Source organism: Castor canadensis, chromosome 18, assembly GCF_047511655.1.
Source record: "Castor canadensis chromosome 18, mCasCan1.hap1v2, whole genome shotgun sequence".
NCBI classification, from domain to species: domain Eukaryota; kingdom Metazoa; phylum Chordata; class Mammalia; order Rodentia; family Castoridae; genus Castor; species Castor canadensis.
In genome coordinates, this window is record NC_133403.1 from 13,958,151 (window position 1) to 13,981,032 (window position 22,882).

The 22,882-nt window shown below is 49.0% G+C and overlaps 1 protein-coding gene and 1 pseudogene across 4 annotated transcripts in view; one reads left to right on the forward strand and one right to left on the reverse strand.

Annotated features, from left to right (window-relative positions):
- The window catches only part of Hic2 (HIC ZBTB transcriptional repressor 2), a 35,178-nt gene extending 13,812 nt beyond the window's left edge, over positions 1 to 21,366 (reverse strand). For 2 of the 4 annotated variants that reach the window (XR_012443586.1, XM_020160748.2), the window contains exon 1: positions 20,630 to 20,716. The gene's annotated coding sequence lies outside the window, so the exon portion shown is untranslated. Of the gene's footprint in view, positions 1 to 15,881; positions 19,962 to 20,629; positions 20,717 to 21,250 lie in introns of those variants that run through there. The other 2 variants (XM_074061391.1, XM_074061392.1) reach the window with 2 other exon arrangements.
- A 1,146-nt stretch (positions 21,367 to 22,512) lies between these two features.
- LOC109684329 (small ribosomal subunit protein eS24-like) lies at positions 22,513 to 22,882 on the forward strand (annotated as a pseudogene).

Below are 22,882 nucleotides of genomic sequence, written 5' to 3' on the forward strand. Positions count from 1 at the left end.
CATGAGAGGAGAGGCCATTGACATCAAGTTCTACAACAGGCAAGATGGCGAAATGAGATGGAGTTACTCATTTGGTAGAGCGCCTGCCTAACAAATGTGAGGCCCTGAGTTCAAACCACAGTACAACAACAACAAACCTAAAACAGGCAAAACTGACGCAGGAAGAAATTAAATCCGAGCAAGCTTTGAAGAGTGAGCTGAAAACTACCTAGCAACAGGAGGAACTTCTGGGCCATGGGTAGCTCTATCTTGTGAGGAGTCTGGGTAAAGGTGGGTGCACCTGAGCACTTCATTGCATGGCAACCTCACCTCAAATGAAATCAACCCACCAACCCTAAGGAGAGGTTTGTTTTCACAAGACATTCTCGTATCAGCAGCTTAGCCACTATGCCTCTCTTCCCTCTGGACTCAAGAGCAGCTATGTTCAGTGGGCACTGCCATAAGCCCTGCCACCCAAATGCCCTGCGCTGCCCTCCTTTCATCATCACATAGTTCAGCTAAGCCTCCACCTCAGCACCCACCCCACTTGTCACCTCTCCACAAGGGAAGACGTCCTGAGATGGCTCATCTGCAGCAGTAGGCATGGACACCCCCTCCTGATGGTGGTTTCTTGCCCACCTGATGACATTCAACTTCCATTTGACAACTGGCACATGGGAAACAACATCTCACATGAGCAGAACAGCCATAAATGGTACAGGTCCCTGTCCCTCCAGGCTTCTCCCTGGCTGTGTGGGTTTTGGTGTATCTCCAGGGGCAGTAAAAGCCCCAGCCCAGAACATCCTTTAGGACCCCACTTCCCTATACTCCCAAGATCCCTGTATCCACCCCATACATACCATCTGAATGGTCAATGACAATGACAGATGACACACCTTTCCACTTTCACCTCACTGCTTCTTAGCCCTCAGAATGACATTCCATCGGAAACCCACCCACCCATGATCCCATGGGGATAGCAGGCTGGATCAGGCTACCTCAAGGCTTCTCTTTCCAACACCACACAATAGGCAGGAAAACATGCTACACCAGTACCTTTCTAAGGCTGAGAGAGGTTTTAAGATGCTTAAGCAGGAAATGAAGAACTATATGCCTTTTGATGCTACTGCCCCAATCTGGCTTGAACACACCCATACATTTCGCCCAAAGCCTTGGCTTCTGAGGCCACACACTCAGCACTGCTCTAGTTCTTGGGCTTTCCTCTGGACACCAAACTGGCAGCCCTGCCTTTGGGACAAAAGCACACCCCAAACCCATCTCCAGGCCCAGTGAAAACCAAACTCCAGGTGTGGTTTTCGACCACATGATAATCCTCACCCTTCTCCTACTGAATGCCTAATCCCTGCAGGCAAGAATGAGCCCTCCTTGAGGCATCCAGGGGCACCTGGACTGGAATTCTTCCCGTCTTACATCCAGCCAGGAGGCCCAGTGAAAAGGGTAAAGGCCAGGGAAGGGGAACATCGTCACTCTGCCCTGCAGATAACTTTCTCATCCTGCCTCTCCACCCTACCCAGCAGCCATTGCTCATGTCCCCAGAAGAGCACATCCTGCAGGAGACCTGGAGGGCTAAGGAGAAGATCTTGCCTGGCCAAATGGATAGCCTCTGCTACCTTAACCACCATCCCCAGAGTGGCTCATTTCTTGGAATGAATGCCCAGCCAGAAGAGTGAAACAGGAACCCTCCAGCTGGTTCTGAGATAGTAAAAGTGCCACTGCCAGGTGAGAGGGACAAGTCATAGAAACACCAGGCAAAGATCACCACTGGGCAGGCACCAGGCAGCTTCTATATCCCAAAGGTTTAAGCACATTTGACTAGTGTCAGAGAGAGCCCCCAAACCTGAATGTGGGGACAACACCACACCTTCATTACAGTCACCTCATACTCCAGGAATGGTGCCTCCCAAGCCATGGAAGAGAATGCTTAAAAGGGACAAAGCAGCTCAGGATACAGAAGGACCCCAAGGCTCAGGGCTGGACCCAGCTAAGAGATCAGCCACAAATCCAAGACTCCATTCAACCAGTTCTCTGATATGGAGTCTTCCTCCATGGCCCAGGTAAGATGGGCCTGCTCACTGGGGGTATGGGGGGAGGGCGGAAAGGGAAACAGCAACTGCACAGGTCTGGTCTCACTAAAGTCTCCCACAGGCCAGTGAGAAGCATTATCTTCACTTCCAGTTGCAGATAAGAAAATGTTCTTAGGGGTTAAGCAACTTGCCCACTGCCCACTGAGACAAGAGCAAATAGGTAGCACAGTAAAGACTCCAGGCCAGGTACAGAGGCTCACATCTATAATCCCAGCTATTCAGGAGGGAGAGTTTGGGAGGATCAAGGCTCAAGGCAAGCCCAGGCAAAAAGATGGTAAGACCCCCCCATCTCAATGGTCCCAGCTACACAGGAGGTCATAGGTAGGAGGATCACTGTGTGAGATTAGGCAGAGCAAAAAATACCAGACTGTACCTGAAAAATAACTAAAGCAAAAAAGGGCTGGGGGCATGGCTCAAGTACAGAGTGCCTGCCTAGCAAGCAAGAGGCAAACCCCACTACCACTCCACTACCACCTCCCCACCCCCACCCGCAAAAAAAGGCTGACTCTGGAGCTGTTGTCTACCTTCGTCACCTCACTTCCAGGGAGGGCCAGGGATGCTGCTCAGCTCACAAAGAGCCTCAGACTGCCCAGCTGCCCCCTCACTCCCAGCAACCCCTGCCAGTCCACAACAGAGCCTCACCTAGGCTGTGTTCTCCTGAATTGTCAGGGCATAGGCCCACAACTCCTCTACCAAAACAGACAAGATGAGGTCCTGTCATGTAGCCACTCTGGGGGCCAGGGTCCGCCTGCTGATCCTCTGGAAACACCCGGGCCTCCTCAATGACCTTCTGCCCTGCCCCTCTAGGCATGAACTGGTAGCGGGTGGGGCTCACTGATCTAAGCAAGCCCAGCCATGTAATCCAGCCAGGACCTGGATGCTGGCCAGTGCTCCTGGCTCTCCTCCCAGACCAGCCTCCTGGAAAGCAACAAGCTCAGCGAATGCCAGGAGCCCAACCCTCCCTCTGCTGCAGCTTCAATGAAATAAACACTTGGGTTCCACTAAGTGCACTAGTGATGCAGTCAGTGATGGAAACCCAGGCTGGCCTCCTCCTCTATCCTACCCCAGCCCAACAGTTTCCCCAAGGCCCTCCTGAAATGCCTTCAGGCCCTACTAGGGACTTCTTGCCAGGCACTGTACTGAGTCCTGCCTGGCTTCCCAACCACCACCTACCTATACGTACTGCTCCTTCCAGAAGAGAGGAAGTTCCTGGGTAAGGAGAGGCTGAAAGGGCTCAAGGATGCTTCAAGGATGGCTGGGAGTGAGGTACTACACCCTGGGCTCCCAAATCTTGCTTACCCCAAAGGCACGACCTCATCCCCTCCTCCTAACACGCCTAGAGGATTGGGGTCAGGATCTTGGATATGACCCAGGAAAGCACCAGGCCTGGTCAGATCTGGCTGAGCGTTTGGGACAGACAGGCTGTGCTCACTGCTGGGGAGGGGCAGATGAGTGCTGCTTGAAGAAGCAGAATAATAATTTAAGACTGTGATAAGTATTACAAAATCAGACTTACCTCAAACTCTGTCCCCACACTGCCCTACCCTTGGAAGGGCCTGAGTTGTAGGTAAAAGACTCACTGGAGCAGGGCACTGGTAACTCACACCTATAATCCTAGCTACTCAGGAGGCAGAGATCAGGAGGATCACATCTTGAGAAAACCCATCACAATCACAAAACAGGAAGTGGCTCAAGTGGTAGAGCACCTCTTAGCAAGTGAGGCCCTGAGTTCAAACCCCGATACCAAAAAAAAAAAACATACAAAAACGACTCACTGGAAGCAGCAGAGCAGGAGCTTTGGGGACTTCTCTCAGGCAAGGAGAAAGTGGAAATTCAGAAAGCAAAACAGTTGGGGGTATGATTCCAATAAGTCTCCACAGCCCCAGTCCCCACTCTTCTTGCTTGTAGTGTAATTCAAGAACTACCATCATTATCACTGCAGACTCTGCAGAAATGCAGATGCTCAGGTCTCGCTCCAGACCTACCAGCCAGAGCCTGTATCTTAACTTCTAGAACTCCAACACATTCAGGTCTGAGAAGCAGTGGCTGGGGCATGAGTTTTCTACTGCTTTCTATTGACTGCAAGCAGTAAGTGCTCATCAAATGGAAGAAGAAAGCTCCAAACAGAAAGACATAATTTCCATATCAACAAGCCCAGCAGGTGGTGACTATAAATGGTGGACTGGAACATGAGACAGTGAAGCACTTTGGGCACCTTCCAGCCAGGACTGTGGCCAAGTTGGGCGGATGGGGAGGGGAAGGTCTGGGTGACCAACCCTGGTCAGATAAGAGGCATGGGTGACAAGCAGAGAAGCGGCTCTGCAGACTGAGGGTACAGCTCAGTAGTAGAGCTGCTTACCTAGCATGCACAAGGTCCTGGGTTCAATCCCCAGCACAGAAAAGTGGGGTGCGGATAGCTTTGTAAGGAAGGGAGGAAGGAAAAACAGGAAAAGTACAGCAGTGAATAGGTGGACATTCTGCAGGCAAGGAGTTAAAAGGGCACCTGGGCTGCCCAGCTGGAAAGGACTATCATTATCATCTCACCTGCCTGGGGACATCCTTAAAACAAGATAACTGAGCCCCAGAAGGAGGCACATGTCACAGCTGAGTCATGAAACTACAGCCGCCTAGCCCAAGGCTCTAAAAGACAGACTTTCCAACTTCCCAATTTCAAAATCAACCCTGGTAGCTGACAATTTCTTATGCCAAATAGGGGCTCTACAGAAAGGAAACCTCTATAGCCTTCCATCACTATTAATTCATACAAAAAAAAAAAAAAACCACAAAAAACAAACAAAACTTTTCAATGACCAAAAGGCAGGAAGAACCACTTTTCAATGCAGAGGAGTCCTCCCAAGAATGGGTGGCTGACAGCCCTTCCCACAGGTAAAAGCTGAGGCAAACTGGCATTCAGAAAACACTGTCCTGTTTAAGATCACAGTGTGACCTCTGGTTGGGACAGACTGAGATGACATGATGAACGGGAATCAGCAAAAACAGAGACATGAAAATTCCATACCAGACAGTAAGGATGGGTTTTAATTAGCTGAACAAAGACTAAAAGAACATTTCTCAAGGATAAAAGAAAGAAAGGGATACAGTAAATTTGCCTAATTTTGAGCTTTATTACACATGGTTGTGATCAAAGGCTTTAAAAAAATCAAAATAACCAAAATATTTTCAAAAAAAATTTTAATTACCACACATACATGCAGTCCTGCATTATTGTTAGCTGTGTTTAAAATGTGTTTAGTGTTTAACTGCCCTTAATTCTGTGAAAATATGCCTCCCAACAGCAAGTACCCAAAAACCAAAGTAAAAGTTATGGTAATCCTCCCAAGCCAAAAGAAAAGCATGTAATTAAGTGATAAAGTAAAAATGTTCAATTTGTTGAAAGGCAGCAGGTCTGTAGCAGAAGTTGGTAGCATCGTGGGAAACTGTATCAAGCACCCACAGTACGGTACTCAACATTCAGAGCATGCACAATTTTTCCCCAAGGACACTCTCCTCGGAACAACACACCCATCTATACCAAGGGTCTATTGCATTTTAAATTAAGACCAGGAGCTGGGGATGTAGAACAGTGGCCTAGAATGTATAAGGCCCTGGGTTCAATCCCCAGCAAAGCTAAATTAATAAGTTAATTAACTAAAAAAAAAAAAAAAAAAAAAAAAAATGACCAAGATTGTTCCCAGAAAGAAAAAGAACTTCGAAAACCCAGCAGAACCAGACATAGTGGCACATGTCTGTAATCCTGGCACTCAAGAGACTGAGGCAGGAGAATTTATAGTTCCAGGCCTAGACAATACAGTAAAGTTGATGCTAGCCTGAGCTACATAATAAGAGCCTGTCTCAAAAAGGTCAACAGAAAGAAACAAGTGAGACTAAATGTTGGCCATACATTAAAGTGAATGCAATCTCATGGACTTTTCTTCCCCCCTGTACTTTGAGACAGGGTCTCATTATATAGCCCAGGCTGACCTTAAACTCATGATCCTGAATCAGCCTTCCTGGTGCTAGGATTACAGGCATGCATCGCCAAGCTCAGCTAGTCTCACACACTTTAGAAAACCCCAGCTATTACCTTCGTAACTGGAAACACACAAACCCTGTGGCCCAGAAACTCATCCATACACCACCAACAGGACTGAGTACTTATGTATGTTCACCAAAACACACAGGCAGGCATGCTTATAGCAGCACTGTTCCTCAGAGCCCAGTGCTGGAAACAACTCCTACCTCCATCCATCCACAAAGATGCTGAAGGTGTAAGGAATGATGACCCGCAAAGCGAAGAGAACCAAGTATTTAGGTTGAACCATATGAATTTGCTGTGTAGAGGCCCAGAAGAGGAGATTATTAATCTCCTATGCCTTGACTTATCTCCAACACAATGTCCCATACTGTTGAGCAAAGCAGCCAGACCCAAAGAAACTACATGGTACAGTTTCATTTATGTAAATTCAAAAGCAGGCAGAACTAATCCAGCACTAAAAGTGCTGGGGAGGGGCTGAGCATCAAGAGTGGCTAAAATGATACTCTGTTTATCATTCTGGATGCCCATTACACAACTGTGTTTTCCTGTAACAAATTTTTGGAACTATGCATACTTTTTCCCTAGATGTACTCCAATTCCATACAAAGCACTTCTGGAGGAGGAACAGAAATCTACTTGGCAATGGTTAGCAAGTACACTGATCCAGTGATCTCTCTTCAACCTCCAACTAATAACAAGCACAGCACAGAAAATAGAACACTAGCAGGACAGCTGAAAAAATGGCAAAGTCCAGGGTGGAGTGTCTGTCCTGAAGAGGAAACTCACAGGAAAATTAAAGACCACTTGAAAATGCAGGGGGATTTTTGTTGTATTTCTGGTGGGGTTTGACCTCTGGGCTTAGTGCTTGCAAAGTAGGTGCTTTACTGCTTGCGACATACCTCCACTCTATTTTGCCCTGGTTATTTTGAAGATGGGGTTTCACCAACTCTTTCTTGGGACTGCCCTCGAACTACTATCCTCCCAATATCAGCCTCCCAAGTAGCTAAGATTACAGGAATGTTTTGTGGTTTCTTGGTTTTTTTTGTTTTTTTTTTTTTTGGTGGTACTGGGGTTTGAACTCAAGTCTCAGGATTGCTAGGCAGGCACTGTACCATTTGAGACACACACCCCCAGCCCTTTTGGGCTTTACTTTTCAGGCAGGGTCTGATGTTTTTACCTGGGTGGGCCTCACACCTCAATCCTCCTACCTACAGCCCCCCACATAACTGGGCTCACAGGTCCTCACACCACCATGCTCAGTATATTGATATCCCAGTTGGCCTCAAACCTTGATCCAATCTCTGCTTCCTGAACAGCTGGGTTAGATGTAAGCCACTGCACCAACACTTGAAAATCTTATTAGGAAGAAAGTCAGGTCTGCCATCTAAAGACGAATACAGGAGAGGGAGAAAGGAGAGGAAACTGAGGGGTAAAGAAGGAAGTATGTTACATTACACATATGAAGACAGCGCAGTAAAACCCACCAAACACTGAGACCACAGGGTGGGGTGGGGAGGAAGAGTGGGAATATAGTGGAGGGAGTGAATCTGTTCAAAATATACTGTATGTATGTATGGAATCATCACAATGAAATCCCCTTGTAATGTTAATGTATGATAAATCAAAAATTAAATTTAAAAGATTTTTTAAAAGATGAAAACAATCCAGCAGTATTTTTTTAATAGTGTTAAGGTCTAAGTGACACTTCCAAGTAACGGTGTGTTGGGAGGTCTCAAATCCTGAACTGCAAGCCCAGGAGAGAACAGGAAATTCAAAGCTAAGCAGGAAAGATTCAAACAGGACACCAAAGAATGCCCAGCAAGAGCCTCAAGCAGGTCCTGTGGCAGTCGGCTGGGTGTATCAAAGGGAGGAAGCTAAAAAGAAAATGGGCAAGGCCCTCAGGAATTTGGAGTCAAAAGGAATCTGCTGGGAAGAAAGAAGCACCCCCTCTCTTGCTCTTGCATAGGTAATCAATGTGTCGTCGTGTCCCATCCGTCGTCCCCATCCCCCCCCCCCCCCCCCCCCCCCGCACAAAGTTCCTAGTGCTTCAAACAAATGGTTCAGGAGCTAAAGCCAAAAATCAGGGATCAGGATTTTTTTTTGGTTGCTTTTCTTCAAACAAGTAGCTCAAGCCGGCCTTAGGATCTTCCTTCCTCAGCCTCCTGAATGCTGGAATTAAGCATGCAACAAGTTTTTTTTTTTTACTCCAAATGGGGGGGCGGGGATCAATCTAGAGGCATTGGGAGTTTTATAAAGTAATTTTTAAAATAAAATTAAGGAACTACTGTGGAAAATACTACAATCTGTGGCCCTAGGCCAGAAAAGCCTCCAGGTGAGGCAATTTACAGAGAAGAGGTCTCACTTGTCCAGCAGGTAACTTGAAAGAGTAACAAAGAAGCTGAAAGCTCAGTAAGGCAATCAGGCAGAGAGATCCACTTCACTTGGGAGAAAAGTGCTCACAGTTTCACTGTACTTTTAAAATTGAGCCTCAGTGGTCCTGGAAGGTTGTTCAGCATTAAGGAGCCAGGGCTGAGAGATAAAAAATGAAGTGAACAAGCAATTTTCTGCCTATAGGAGCATAGCTCTAAGATGAAAAGTGGCCTTTTAGGAAGAAGGAAAAACAAAAACTCTGAAAATCACTCAAAGGATTTCTGCTAGTTGTATACATAGTGATATGTGGAACAGCACCACCTGACAGCAGAGACAGAGCCACTATAAATGAAAATATAAAAGTTCAGACCACACAGCTCAATGGCAGACGGCTTGCCTAGCATGCACAAAACCCTGGGTTCTACGCCCAGCCCCAAGAAGAAAAGTACAACCCAAGTCTAGAACATGACTCCCTTGTGAAGCCCCTCTGACCAAGCCCTTGCCAAGTCCTGCCCTTTCTGATTCAGAGGCCAGTTACCTATCTCAAATATCCATTATATCACTCCCCGACTTAAAGCTTTCAAGGGATTCCTAATGCATGGGATAGTCTATCTTCAACCTGGCACACAGAACTCTTTCTTAGATGAGTGCCAACCCCACACCTCACCACTTCCACAATCTGAGATGCCCACAGGCTGTACCCTCCACCGAGATGACCTGCATGACCTTTCTCACTCAGTCTCTCCCTCTTGGAAACTAAGTCCTAACTTTCTTACTCTTCCTCACCTAGTATCAGCACTAGCTACTAAGATTCTTCTATCTGTGCACCTCCTCTCCTGCCCACACCAGCCCCACCAACCAGCATCAGAAGTCAAGGACCCGGTGTCTCAACCAGCCACAGCAGCAGCCATGGACATGCAGCAGGTGCTCAGAAGCATTTGTTAGGTGAGCAAATGCCACATAGGAAGGACGAAGGCTGAAAAGAAAACAGGTGAAATAATAATGAAAGTTAAGGTAGCACAGTATCTATACTCCCTTGCCACCATTCCAAAACCATGTTGTTTACATTCTTTTCTTGTTGTTTTGGGGATTTTCTGGTTTATTTGTCTGAGGCTGAATCTTCCTATGTAGCCCAGGCTGGCCTTGACTGGAGAACCTCCTGCCTCAGCCTCTCCGGTACTAGTATGCACTTTACCTGGTGCATTCTTAAAAATTCTCAGATTTTTAAAAAAACTACTCAGGCCTTACAAAGAGTTTTTGCTTATATGGCTTCTATGTTACTGTATTTGAAGTTACTATGATTTATATTACTGTTCTAGTTACTATATTAGGAAGATTGATAATTTAAACTGGGTATTGTGGCTCATGGCTATAATCCCAGCACTTGGGAGGCTGAGGCAAGAGGATCATGAGTTTGAGGCGACCTAAGATACATGTCAAGTTCTAAGCCAGCTATATAGTATAACCGTATCTAAAAAACTAAAGAAAGAGCTGGTGGAATGGCTCAAGTGGTAGAGTACCTGCCTAGCAAGCACAAGCATGAGGCCCTTAGTTAAACCCCAGTACCACAAAAAAAAAAATTTGATAATTTAAAGAAATTACTTCACTTAAAATAACAATAAATCAGGCTGGTGGCATGGCATAAGTGATAGAGCGCTTACCTAGCAAGGGCAAGGCCCTGAGTTCAAACTCCAGTACTGCCAAGAAAAATAATAAATTTATTTCATGTCAGCATAAACACATTTATATGAAAATAAACACTATTCCAAAAGAAATAACTTAGTGAAAAGAGTAGAACTCTTTAGTTTTTGTAAATCTCTTTAGTTCCTGGCTTTGTAGAAGAGAGTGGATCTTCATATCTGCTGGCTAGACACAAGTCTATCAGGATATGTGGTTTTACTGAAGTCTATAAAGAAATTTGGCCCACAGAGAAAGAAGGAAGGAGTATCTCAATCTTTTCAGACAATTGTGGCTGGGTTTCTTCAATATTATACTAAAGCCTAAAGAGTGATAGTTTCTTTTTTAAGCTGATCCAATTTATTGATGATCACAACTAGTGAATTGCAGTGCCCATCTAACTGAATTTTTCCCCCTCTTACTGGGATTTGAACTCAGGGCTGTGCACTTGCTAGGCAGGCATTCTACCACTTGAGCCATGCCCCCCACCAGGAGTGACAGTTTCTTAAAAGTTTCGGTGTAGCCAGGTGAGATGGCTCACGCTGTAATCCTAGCTTCTCAGGAAGCGGAGATTTAGAAGATCGAAATTCAAGGCCTGCCTGGGCAAAAAATTATTGAGACTGCATCTCAAACAAATGCATGATTGTGGGTCCACTCCAGCTATCCAGGATAGTCCAGGCCAGACCCAAGAAAAATGCAAGACCCTATTCCCAAAATAACTAAAGCAAAAAAGGCTGGGGATAGAGTGGTTCAAGTGGTAGAGTGCTTGCTAAACTCTGAGCTCAACCCCTAGTTTCAATCAATCATTCAATAAAACTCTGAAACCTTATCAGTGACTAGTTCACATAAAACCCTACCAAGTACTCATATCCACAGAGAGGATTTTTGGTGTGGATTTTTTTTTCCCCCCCCCAGTGCTGGGGATCAAACCCAGGGCCTCATGTATGCTAGGCAAGAGTTCTGCTAGTGAATCACACTCCCAGCCCCCCATACCAGAGCTGGCAGAGTGGCTCAAGTTGTAGAGTGCCTACCCTGTGCAAGCATGAGGCCCTGAGTTCAAACCCCAGTACCATCAAAAAAAAGTATAGTAGCAGGCTCATACTGAAAAATACAAAAATTTAATATTCCCTTGAAAGCTCAAATTTATCACTGACAACAAATATTTTCCTTAAAGGGGCAGAGTCACTTAACTCAGTTTTAGGAAAATGTCTGACAAATCTTCCAAGTGTTTTTAGGCACACTTTTGTCTGCGAGTATTCTTTCAGGCACAAATGTTCCATGAGAAAAAGTTAGTTTGACTCAGTTCAAACAAATATGAACTGTTTCTCCTAGAATCAGCATTGCTCTTGAGTGTGTAGCAAAAGAATCCTGTGCTCCCTTCCCACTTCATCACTCCAAATAACTAAAAACCTGTATACTCAAGGCTGGAGATTTGATACTCAATCACCTGTGCAGCCTCCCCTGAACACAGGTAAGACTGGCTGTTGCAGCAGGAGCAATGTTCTATGGGCATTAAGTGTCAAGATGCGGCAAAGGCCAGTAACATTAAGGGCAGTGATTTCTAAGTATTATGAAAAGGGTCCCGCAGTCTGTAAACAACTCAACTCTTTGAGAATAGCTGACATGCAATAGTCTCAATTTTTTTTTTTTTTGTAGTGGAACTGGGGTTTTAAACTAGGGCTTCTTGCTTTGCAAGCGCTCTACCTCTTGAGCCACACCTCCAGTCCATTTTGCTCTGATTATTTTGGAGATGGGGGTCTCAAGAACTACTTGCCCTGGCTGGCCTCAAACTAAGATACTCCTGATCTCAGCCTCCCGAGTAGCTAGGATTACAGGCATGAGTAAGCAGTGGGTCAAATATTTTTCCTGTTTTCTTTTGTGGTACTGGAGATTAAACCAAGGGCCTCGAGCTTGTTAGGCAAGTGCTAACACTTGAGCCACTCCCCCCAGCTCTTTTGCTTTTAGTTTATTTTTGAAATAGGGTCTTGCTAACTTTGTCCTGGCTGGCCTCAAATGGCCTCAGCATCCTGAGCTGCCTCAATTTTTTTTTTTTAATTTATTTTTGCAGTAATGGGGTTTGAACTCAAGGCCTACATCTTGAGCCACTCCACCAGCCCTTTTTTGTGATGGTTTTTTTTTTTAAGATAGGGTCTCACAAACTATTTGCCCTGGCTGGCTTTGAACCACAACCCTCCAGATCTGCCTCCTGAGTAGCTAGGATTACAGGCATGAGCCACCAGCACCCAGCTGTGTTGGGTATTTTTGAGATAGGGTCTCTCGAACTATCTGCCCAGGCTAACTTCGAACCGCCATCCTCCTGATTTCTGTCTCCCAAATAGCTGAGTATGAGTCACCCATACTCAGCTTGTCTCAAATATTTCTAAATATCCCATTTTACAGGTACAGAAAATGAAGCCCAGAGAGGTTAAGCACTGGCACATAGAGAAAACAGGCTTGACAATAGAATCCTCTTTCCACAAAAACCCCAAAATCTTCAGGAAAAGGCCTCCTAGCAAACCAAGAGTAATAAATTTTAAATAAATAAAAGGAAGTACCATTTCAAGTGGTATCCACAAATACTCCAAGAGACAAGGCCAGAGGAAACTTACAGAATCTCCGGAGGCCTGTTAACTCACAGACAAGTAATGTTCCCTGAGAGCAGTGTTGCCCCTGCCCTGCCTCCGCAGGCTGTGTACCTGTGGGCCATGTGCAACTGCAGGCAGGGAGGACCTGTGGGGGAAGGGTGCTACCAGGAAGCAGGATGTGCATGCTGCCTGCTGGGGGCATGAAGGCAAAGTCCCCTCCTGCCCAAAGCAGCTAAGCAAGCCCTGCTGCCCTTATCAGCATCAACATATGCATGGAATGTGGGACTTTGGAAACAGTCCTCTCCCCCTAGCCTGCATGGGGGCAGCCCAGGGCTCACACCTGGCCTTCTGGGGCTCAGGTTCACCTATCACAGCCAAAGGACAACCCAAGCTCAGTGTGTGACTGCCTGGAGACCTTTCAGAAGGCCATGGCTTGGTCCCTTCCCTCTCCCTCCAGTCTCCCTGGGCTCATTTATCAAGAGAGGCCACCCTGCCTCCAGCACCACCAGTATCCCCCTACATCATGAGTGGCAGTGCCAGAGCGCTTATTTGTCCACAATGATAAGAAACCAAGAAGTGAAGAGAAGAGATTGGTTCCGAGTTCCCTGCAACACCTAGACTGTCCCTACAGGCCTCTCCTGGAAGTGTTCAGCAAAAGGTACATGTTTCCTTGGTGCAAAGATTACAACATGCCAGAAGGGAAAGATCTGTGATGAAGGATAAGGATGGCCCAGAGTTGTCTCACTGGCCTCTGGTCCGTGAGGAGGGGGAAGTTGCAAGGGACCATCCTTCAGCTCTGGAAGCCATCTACCCACCTCACTAAAAATGAAAATCTTGGCTGTCCTTCTATCTAAGCACTGCTCAAAGGAGCCCTTATAATCCTGCTCAAGGCTTTTACACATACCTCACTGCCTGAACTTCTGTACCCACTTCCTAAGCTATGTGACTGTGGACTAATTATCATCTCTGAGGCACTTGTACAGCAGAAATTGAGACTATGATTAGAATACACAAGCATGTTCTGAAAATTAAATTCAGGTATAAACCAAGCACTGGTGGCTCATGCCTGTAATTTTACCTACTTGAGAGGTTGAGATCAGGAGGACTGCAGTTCAAAGCCAGGCCAGGCAAACAGTTTGCAAGAGTCTATCTTGAAAATATCCAATGTAAAAAAGGGCTGGTGGAGCAGCTCAAATGAGGCCTCAAATTCAAACTCCAGTACCACTACCACCAAAAAAAAAAAGACTAGACTTCAATTCAGGTGTAAAATGCCTACGACAAGCTGTGCATGAAGTAAGAGCCCAAAATGAGTGCCTGCTTCTCTTCTACCACTACCTTCCAGGCATCCTGTCAGGAGCTCTGTAGGAACCATCCTTTGTTTTCAAGCAATGTTCCCAGAGCATCTGACAGAAAGAAACCATCAGTCTGTCTACAAAAAGGAAAGGGCATGAGGTCTTGGGAGGAAGAGTAGATTGAAATGAAGAAAAAGGGTCAGGCAGGAATCAGGAATCCACTCACTCCCAAGACAGCTTTCTCCCAAAAAAGGATTCTCTGAGCCCACCTTCCAAATGTACCAAGGTTGCAGAGCAAAAGAGCCACGAGGAAGGTCACCCTGCCTATGTTTCCTCTACCCCCTTCCTTCTCAGACCCCATCCACCCAGGCTGCTTCCTCTCTAAACATTCACATTCCTACCCAGAACCACACTACTATCAGAGACCTTAGCAATCCTGTCAAAGGTAAAGCTGTTTCAGAGAATACAAACCCCAGGACCGTCCATTGCTTTGTCCCAGCAGAGGGGGGCCAAGCTGAGCCAGGCATTACCTGAAACTCTACTTCCTGCACTCTATCACAGTCCCTCCCACTTCCTTGTCCCTTATTAGTGACCTCACACACCTTCCCCACAAGATGCAGCCCAGGAAAACAACCTCAAGGACCAACCTCTCCTCTCCCAGGTACATCAAGGTAAAGGAAAATAAGAGGCAGTGTGGTCCCCAGCTGTCCAGTTACACCTCAGGTATGGTCACAGAGGGCTTGTCAGCGAGCCACAAGAAACCCCAAACTTGCTGAGCACGTGGCTCACAGGTGTAACCCTAGCTACTCAGAAGGCAGAGATCAGGAGGATCTCGATTCAAAGCCAGCTCAGACAAATAGTTCATGAGACTCTACTCAAAAAATAATCCTTCACAAAGAAGAGCTGGAGGAGTGGCTCAAAGTGTAGGCCCTGAGTTCAAACTATAGCACCACACACAAAAAAAAAAAAAAAAAGAAAGAAAAGAAAGAAAGAAACCCCAAACTTCAGCAAGACCCTATCTCAAGTAGTAAGAGTACCTGCCTAGCAAGCGTGAGGCCCTGAGTTCAAACTCCAGGGCCACCAAATAAAAAAAAAAAAGAAACCCAAACTTCACTATGTCAGGCCTTGCCAGGCTACACAGAGGCAAATGTGAACCCAAGAATGCAACCAAGAAACCAAGCCAAGGGTTGGAGGAAAGACACAAGAAGTAGAACACTTGCCTAGCAAGTGTGAAGTCCTGAGCTCAAACCCCAGTACTACCAAAAAAAAAAGAAAGAAAGAAAGAAAGAGACCAAGCCAGATGACTCTGGAAATACAGGCTCTGGAAGGGAAGCAGACAGCTTCCCAGAGGACCACTGTAGAAAAGTCCCTCAATGCATACTTGTCAAATCTTACTGCACACCTAACCTGATGTTCCTCTGCTAACCAACAATGAATCAGCCAGATATTTTGTCCATTCACTAGGCAGGTGAGCCCACTGGGTCTGTAGTTCTCACTACCCCAGTAACAGTGCTGGCCTACTCAGCCTCACTGCTCACTTCTTAACACTTCTTGACTCTGTTATCAAAAAAGATGTAACACCTGCTACAGCAGTGGTTCTCAAACTTGACCACACACCTGATTCACTATAGGAATAACAGGTGCTTGGACCATCCAAATTTGGTCTGGGCTCCAGAAAGCATGATATACACCCAAGTTTTGAGCCAGACCACCAGCCAGCACAGACAAAGGCACTGCTGGGTGAATGTGCAGCTGTGCTCATCACCCAGAAAAGTCCTGCTGTGTCCACACAGACAGACCACCAAGCCACTAGGCTCACTTGTGAATGAGAACTCACCAAGAGTTTACCTTCTTCAAAGGCAGCTGCGAAGGCCACAGACAGGATTAAGGCTAGATGGAGTCCTCTCCCTTAAAGGGTGTACAACCAGACTGATGAAAGCCCAGCAAGGCTCAGTCCCCAGTGTGGGAACAGGAGCAGCTCCTCCCCATACTTGCAATAGAGCCCACCCACCCTTCCAGAGGTGTTGCCAAGGAATGAAGCCCAAGGCCCCAGAACTACATAGGACAACTCTGCTTAGCAGCCACGCCCACACCAGAGCCAACACAGCCCTTCCTTCTCCAGAACAGGCCAACACCCACCTGGAAGCACCCAGTTCACCAAAGCGTCCTTAATCACTCTGGGAATTCCCACAGGATGGATGGAGAGACCTGGCAAGGCAGCCTGCTTTTCCATACCCTACACCCCTTCTCACCTACATCCCTTGAATGCCCAGGGGTGGATCACCCTCAAACAGGAAACAAGCACCTACTATGTACTGCTATCTCACAAGGAGCAGCAAGACTCTCTGGCCTAGAGGCAGCTAGCTGACCCACCCCCACTCACCTTGAGTGCCCCTGCTCCAACCCTAACGCCATACTCCCTTCTCCTCTACATGCTAACGTTACCATGAAAAACATAGGAGATGAACAGTCAGAAGAAGTTCCATCAGGCCTGGCAGCCTTCCTCAAAGTCTCAAGAGTGCGGTAGTATATCACTCTCCCCACTCAGTCCAGTCATGCCTTCCCAGGGCCCGTCCCTCTCAGGTTGTGGTAGGACCTGGAACCAGATCCTGGCCTTCCCTTATCAAGCTCACTGGGGGCCCCCACCCCCACCGCTTGCTTTTCTTGCTTTACCACTCCCAACTAACACTGGGCTCAAGGTGAGCAGTCCCTCCTCATAGCCCTCCCCCAAGCCCAGGTGCCTAACCCTTAGGGCAAGGCCCCCTAGGAGGAAGCAAACCCTACTGGTGCCAGGAAGACTGAAACTGGATGGACTTGTTCAGAAGCCCCTACCTGACAAGACAGAGCCTGGGAAGGGGGCTCTCGGCCCTACCTGTACATGGTAAAATCGCAAATCTCTCCAGACACCATGTAATATGGGCCTTCACAGGCTCTAGACTCAAAGGCCTTTATCCTCCAGCTTCAGTAAATTATTTAATCTCCCAGTCCTATCATTTACTGTCTATAAAAGGAGACTCCTGCTGAATTGGAAGGTTTCTGAGAAAATCCACAAGTGTCCCTATCACACCTGCCAACCCAAGTTAGTCTACCATAAGGGGACAAGCACTGAGTGTGCATTCAGAAAATAAATGTGGCTCAATGAATAAAGAGCTTATGAATGAGGCTCACACTTGCCTGGAAGGCAGTGGGTACCCCTGACCTGCCTTCTCAACAAATCTGTAGGTCCTCGTTTTCAGTGGTCTGGCCATTTCCCCAGCCCACCCTCTATCTACATTACCAGTGCCTTTTGAAAACCCAAAGCACTCACTCCCTGGTTAAAATTGCTCAGCTTGGGCTACAGGGGTGGCTCAAGCAGTAGAGCTCTTGCCTAGCAAGTGCAAAGCCCTAAGTTCAAAATGTAGTTCAGGCTGGGTGGGGTGGGGGTAGGAGGAAATGCTCATCTCAGCAGGGTGGTGCACACTTGTAATTCCAGCATTCAGGAGGTTGAGGAATGAGGATCTTAAGTTAGAGGCTAGCCTGGGCTACGTAGTGACACCCTGTCTCAAAAATAAATAAAGAAAAGTAAATAAAGAAAAAAAAAAACCTGCTTATCTCCACCAACTGCAACCCAGCATGGCATTCAGGGCTCTCCTCCAACTCAGGACAGGCCCTGCCTGTGCCACACTACCCATGCCAACCCTATCACCCCATCTTACAATCATTTGTTTGCCTGTCTGTCTTCACTAGGCTGAACTCTGGAGGACAGTGAGACGTGGATGTAAATTCCAGTTGTTTCCATTTTAGACTGAGGACTCTAAGATGGGGAGAGTTAATCACTATCCAAGGTTGCATGGAGAGTAAACTGTAGAGCCAGCGTCATACTCCAGACTTCCTAACCAAGTCCAGTTCCCCTCTCACTGCCCTGCAGGGGACCCTGCTCAGTCAGGCTCCAAGAAGTCAGGAGGGGAGGAATCTTGATTGCTTCTTCCCAGGAAAAGCCCCCACCCTCCTAGTGATCAGGTTCTGGGGGTAGTAGCCCTCAGCCCCAGTGGGCAAAAGCAGACACAGGGTGGGGCTGATGGCTCAAGGTCAACAGGTCAAGCAAAAAGGGCAGAACCACAGGTCCCCTATGTAAACTGAACTTTATTCCTTCCTCACTCCTCTCTCTGGAACTTCCCAGCCAGCCCTTCTCCAGGGGCTAGCTGCTGACTAAAAGGCACCACCCACCCTCTACCTCACCGGCTCAGAGCTGATCCTGACAGACAATAAGGACTCATAGGAAGGCAGCAGGCCCTGCAGCTCAATAATGCAAAACCCTGTTGCTCTGAGTCCACAACAGCTGACTTCAAGTGGATCGGAGGCTGTACTTATTAACAAAATGAGAAATCTGATCTATGGAAAGAAAACACTGCATGAGGATTAATCCAGGACTGCAGCTTGTGGAGAAGGCTGGGCTGCTGGCCAAAACCAGGCAGAAGGACAGGATCATGCCTACCTGTCCATCCCCAGAGCATTTACTTCGCAGCAGGACAGGACACATCGCTTCTGCCCCACCTGTGCTTCCTCTTCTCCTTCCAGCAATTGCAGCAATCATTTCGGTTTTGCTTTAATTAAAGGCCGAGCTCCCTGGGGCTGCTTCTTCCTCTATGCAGAGCCAGCATCCAGAGGGAGATTTTTCTTTTCAGGAATCACTTGTAAAAGCTCAGTGACTAATCTACAAGTCCCAACAACTGGCAGGAAAGCACTGCAGGGAAAAATTCTGGGCACACGGAGGCACTCAGTCAAACAGCCAGAGAGGCTGGACAAAAAGCACTCTGTAACACCCCAGAATTGACCTACAGGAGACCAGGAGCCAAAGGAAAGATCAACCTGAGAGCGCAGCCTCTTCCCAGCCTTCCAAGACTGTCCTGTGGGGCCCAGAGATTTTCATAAAACCTCATCTACACAGGATGGAAGGTTCACTTGCAGGCAGGGTGACCTACTCTTTAGAACAACCCTGGGCCAAAGGGTTCAGCCCAATACCAACCTCTCACCCATCCCTTACCCCCTCTTTGGTGTTAAAAGCTGGCTACACCAGCAATCTCACCACACAGCTTCGTCTCTAGAGGCCAGCCTAAGGCTGGCCCATCTGCTTTTTTTTTTTTTTTTTTTCCTCAGACTCCAGCAACCCTGCTCTACTGAGCATACATGCTCTCCTTTAGCCAGGGCTGCAGAACGGCCACATGGCCCACGCTCCTGAAAATGCCTGCTCGAAGGCCAGGGAGTCCAGACACTGGCGGATGGGAACAGAACCAAAGAAGGAGCCATGGAGCAATAAATGCTAGATCCAGCAAGATCTTGGATTTGGTCCACCCAGCTTCAGCTCTCCATTCTCAGGCCCTAGTGGTAGCCCCAAGTTCAACCTACAAGCAGAGACCCCCTGCACTACCTGCCAGCTCTCCCGAGAACAAGAGGCACAGCAATCGTCACAACCAATCAGTCAACAACCCACCGCTACAGGATTCCTTTGGGCAAGGATCTGCCCCTCCCCCACCACCACCACCACATGTCAGAGGGGTGGCCTCTCTGGGTTACACCCCTCCTGCTGCTGGGAGTTGAGGGGCCGGGAACGCGGCTTTCCAGATGTTTGGCAATTCCTACTAGAAAAGACACTGGGGGCAGAGAGGTAGGATACGGATAAAAAAACTTCAACGACGTTCCAACCAGTCAGGAACAGTTTTGTGCTCCCGTCCTCAGGCGGTCCCAAACTGTTCTGGGTGGGGCTGCTTGGGAGCACTATCTGGCCTCATTCCCTCCAGTCCGCAAGTCACTGCCCCCCAGGGAGAGGCATTTTCCCCCAAACACACACACCCAGACCTATGTGAATATGAACCAAGGGTGAAGATAAACAGAGCGACAAGCTGGGGCCTCTCAACTCCCTCCCTTAGCCAGTCTGTTCCCTCCCCCTGCCAGCCGACCCCCTCCCCCCAAGGCCATCTCTCTTCCTGCCAAGCGGCTGCCTACAGGAGAGGTCTGGGGGCAGGGCAGGGAGCCCACCAGCCGCAGAGTCCGGCCCTCTGGAGTCAGCCCCTCCAAGCCTGACCGTGCCCCTGACCCCAGCCAGTCGTATTTTGGGGAAGGGTTCGAGAGGAAAGGGACCGCACACGGTACAGGACGGCTGTTCTGAAATCGCAAAACAGTCCAGCTTGGGGCGGCCGCGGTCGCAATGCCGTTAGCATAATGGGAGCCCGCCCGCCTGCCTGTCAGGCAGCGCAGCTCGCTGGACGCGGTTCGGATTAGATTGCTAATGAAAAGGCACAAAGAACCGGCGCCCGCTAGCCCGCCGACCCCTGCTCTGCTAGCCCGCGTCCCGGGCTTGGCGCGGCCCCGGGGGCTTTGTGCCAGGTGTCCCTGCCGCCCGCGCCCTGCCGGGCACTCGGGCCACAAAGCCCTGCCCGCCGGGGGTCCCGCGTGCGCCCCCGCCTAGACCAAGCTGACGCGCGCGCGCTCCCACACGCGCGCAGCTCCTCGTAGCCCGGGCGCACGCGCGCCCACGCCCCTCTCCCCGGGGGCGCGCCCGGCCCGCGGCCCCCGCCCGTGCCCCCAGCACTCCCGGCCGCCCCTCACCTCATGTGCGTCAGTGGCGGCGCTCCGCCCGCCGGCCGGCCGGCCCTGCCAGCGGCCCTTCGTGCTCGGCGCCCGGCCCGCGCCGCCCGCGTCCGCCCCGTCCGCCCGCCGCCGGCCCGGCCCGGCCCGGCTCCCCGCCCAGCGCGCCCCGAGCGCCGCTCACAGCCGCCCGCCCGGCGCCATCTTGGAAGCTTGTGACGTCGGCACCGCCCGCTCACCCCTGACCCACATCTGAATGGGCGAGCGGCGGGGCGGGGCTAAGGGGCGGGTCCGTCTGAGGGCGGGGCCTAGGGAACGGGGCGGAGCTGGCAAGAAGTCAGAGCGCTGGGCGGGGCGGGTGGCCGCAGCACGGTGCCGTGGGGGAGGGGCGCGCGGGAGGGGCCGGAGACCCCGACCCCAGATGCCCAACAGAACCCCTACCCAGGCGCGAGAGTGGGATAGCGACTTCGCCCTCGACGCACTCAGACCGCACACCCGTGGGGCAGAGACTGGAACACCCCCCCCCCGCCACGCACAGGCCCACGCCCAGCCCCCCCAAACTGAAGGTTTATCCCCCGCTTTGAGCCTGACTCTGACCTTTCGCAGTCTCCCGTCAGGGATCCCTAGCAGCCTGCTCCTCACCTTCTAGACGACTTTGCTCCCCGGCCCCCGCAGTAGTCCCAGTTTCCAAAGCTCAGTTCCCAAAGGTTGCAGGCTTCGTGGTCTTTGGCTCCCAGGGACACCAGGGCCGTTTGTGTCCGGAGGAGGAGAGCCCCGTAACCCCTGACCCCAGTGCCCCCTCTCGCCCCCGCGCCCGCACCCCCGCAGGTCGGCCCTACCTGCTCAGAGGACGCAGAGGTCCCGAGCATGCTTCCTCAGCCTGCCCCTTCCGGTGACCGCAGCCCCTTGCAGGCCCCAGGGGTCAAGCGGCGCGCCCAAGCTAGCCCACTGGGACCCAGGCTCGTGGGCTATCATTCAGATGGCTTTCTAAGGGGTTGGGGCTGGCTGAGAGCCATGGCCATTTCTCCAGGGAATTACTTAATGGACTTCCCTCTACTTTGAATACCAAACAAAGGAATACACTCCGACTGTTAAGGTCGGAGAAGTTTGAGAGGAGTCCACGTCTGCTCTATAGGGAAATTGTGACAAGGCCACACAGGAGATTGAAACCCAATTTGATAACCCTTCAAGAGGCTAGGTCAAGCGCCGGTGGCTCATGCCTATAATCCTAGCTACTCAGGAGGCAGAGATCAGGAAGATGGCAGTTCCAAGCCAGCCTGGGCAAGCAGTTCGCAAGACCCTATCTCGAAAAACCCTTTACAAAAAAAAAAAAAGAGGGGGGTCAGAGGGGGGGCCTAGGAGCTGGTGGAGTAGCTCAAGGTGTAGTCCCTGCTTTAATACCCAGTACCACAAAAAAAAAAGCTAATTATACAATCATTCTTTTCTTAATCAATGTTATAGGTTTAATGTAATCTTAACAGAACATTTTTCTTAGATTTACAAAATTCTAAGTTCACCTGGAAGAATAAAGAGCCAGAAACAGCTACCATTTCTCCCCTTGAGAATGAAACAATAGAAACGAAGGTAGAGTCAGTGGCTCACTCCTGTAATCCTAGCTACTCAGGAGGCAGAGATCAGGAGGATCACCGATTGAAGCCAGCCTGAACAAACAAGTTTGAGAGACCCTATCTTGAAAATACCTAACACAAAAAGGGCTGGTGGAGTGGCTCAAAGTGTAGGCCCTGCGTTCAATCCCCAGCACCACAAAAAAAAAGAAAGAAAGAAAGAAAAAGAAAGAAACCCTGGAAACAACCTTAGAAAGAGCAAGATGTTCGTGTTGACATGATTGGCCAGGGAAAAGAAGCCCTCTTTTCTCCCTGGCTGCCTGGGGATCATCCCTCATCATGAATGACACAGTAACTATATGAACCAGGAAGTTTATGACCAACGGACTAAGAGGTCATCAATGTCCTTCATCCTGGAAAAGCAGCAGTACCTAAGACAAAAATTTGTGAAAAACTAGCTAAAATTTACAAAACTACACCAGATGTCATTTTTGTATTTGGATTCAGAACCCATTTTGGTGGTGGAAAGACAATTGGCTTTGGCATGATTTATGATTCCTTGGATTATGCAAAGAAAAATGAGCCCAAACACAGACTTGCAAGACATGGCCTGTATGAGAAGAAAAAGACCTCAAGGAAACACCGAAAGGAAGAAAGTCAGGGGACAGCAAAGGCCAATGTTGGTGCTGGCAAAAAGCCGGAGGAATAA